At 40.6% G+C, this 1,980-nt stretch overlaps 1 pseudogene; it reads right to left on the bottom strand.

Annotated features, from left to right (window-relative positions):
* Positions 1-624: 624 nt before the first annotated feature.
* Positions 625-762, bottom strand: LOC145284328 (U2 spliceosomal RNA; annotated as a pseudogene).
* Between the last annotated feature and the right edge of the window lie 1,218 nt (positions 763-1,980).

Here is a 1,980-nt window from a genome sequence, read left to right on the forward strand (position 1 = left end):
AATATAAATCTCACCTGTCTGTTTAAATGTATGTATGTATGTATGTATGCATGTATGTACTACTATTTTTTTTGCACTCGCAATTTTCCTTTTTCTTTCTTTTTTTTTTTATTCAACCAATACCCTTACACAGACCTTCACTTTCTTTTCCGCCTTCGCGTCACGGGTTCGAGCCTGTGTGCCTACTACCACTTTTTTTTTTGCTCAACACACACCTCATAAGAGCCGGGTAACGCCAGACACCCAGGCTAGTTACTATATAAACAGAAGATTCCAATTTTAAGTGTTTTAATTTTTTAGTTTAAATGGCTGATATTTATAGATAGTTTATTTGCTCTGAAAACAAGGCCGATAGCCATTAGTCGCGTGCTCTCGTGTAATGAATGAATGCGTGAATGTAGGATTGACATGAAATTCTTAAAGATAAACTAAAATGACCGAAAAATGGGCTGAAATGACTTAAATAAATAAAAAGTAAATGACTTAGAATGACTTTAATGAACTTAAGGATGAACTGAATGACCTTAAGAATGACTTGAATGCTTAAAAAATAACTGGAATCCTTCAAAATGAATGAATGATCTGGAGAATGACTTGAATGGCTTTGAGACTGACTGGTTGTAAAGTGGGTGATCATTTTACATTAAATTAATACAGAAAAGTGATCCCCCACTTTATATCACAAAGTTACAAACATAAGTACAGCATATAGTAAGAACAGATACCACATTTTGATCTTGGCCAAAAGGCCAAGAAAAGGGTATTTATTTGCTCTCCCACTGAGCAAATTAGGCACCAGGCTGATTTTTAATGTGAGGAGTGAAGGGGAAATGGGGACCAACTCCCCGGGAAGTAGGGGAGCTGGATAATGACAATTGGTATGAAGGGTTGCCCCTACATTGACCAAGGTCTTATATGTGGGTTGCCCCCACATATGGTCTTTGCTTGCAGTATCTGCCGGAACAGATACTACACTTTGAGATATTAAATCCTTTATTCATGTTAAAAATACAGTGAAAATCAACAATGAGCAAAAAACGTAGGCACATGGCCAACTCAAAAGGGGGGATTTTAGGGGTCGTTGGTCATCCTTGTCACTTCAGAACTAAACAAAATCAAAAGTTTCTCCCAGCTAGTATCTTCTTTCACCATAATATCGCATTCACCCTTTTGTACTGGGGGACGTCCTACTTAACTCTCAATTTTTAAAACGTTTTTTATTGACATGTAAAAACAAAAAGATGACAATAAAAATGGTACAATAATTCATTTGTGTCGGGGAGAAGAAAAAACAAAAGGTGATTAGTAGGACCCTCCGAACTCCATCTAGTTGATAGACTGCCCGTTCCACTAGGTTTGTAAAAGGAACCTCGCTTCTGCGGGTCAGTCTCTAAGTGGGAATGCCCTCTAGATGGGGGTGAATGGAGAAAAGAAAATTTTGTGGGTAAGGAATGGGGGTTAGTTTGTATTTCTTTCTTTCCAAGATGGGTGAAATTTAGAGGAGGGGGTGAAAACAAAAATTGCAAGTAGGAGGGGGTGGGGATCTTGGAGGCTTCCTAATCGGGGAGGAATGGAACACACATTCAGCTAGCTGAGAGGCTACTCATTTAATTTTACTTTATGGAACAGCGCGTTCCACACCTAGGCGGGGAACACGTATTCAAATTTGGCTCCTCTTTGTACACACAGACTTGCTACATGTATCCATCTTCTGTTAAATGCCACGCGATGCAGCCTTCTTCTATCACATCTGATCTTCACCCGTAGTTGGTGTTTGAAGAAAGCGATCAGATCCTGGTCAGAAAAAGACCCCCCCCCCGGAAACCTTGCAGATGCGACGTCCAAATCACCATTCCCACCACAGCCAGGATCGTAACGTAGACCATTTGTCTTTCCCGGTCCCACGGCGGCCTCACGTTGTCAACGACATTGGATACGGTAATTGGGCGAGGATGCTCAGGATCGATGCGAGTCGTCACT

Source organism: Euprymna scolopes, chromosome 8, assembly GCF_053919585.1.
Source record: "Euprymna scolopes isolate OS-2025 chromosome 8, ASM5391958v1, whole genome shotgun sequence".
Taxonomy (NCBI): Eukaryota; Metazoa; Mollusca; class Cephalopoda; order Sepiida; family Sepiolidae; genus Euprymna; species Euprymna scolopes.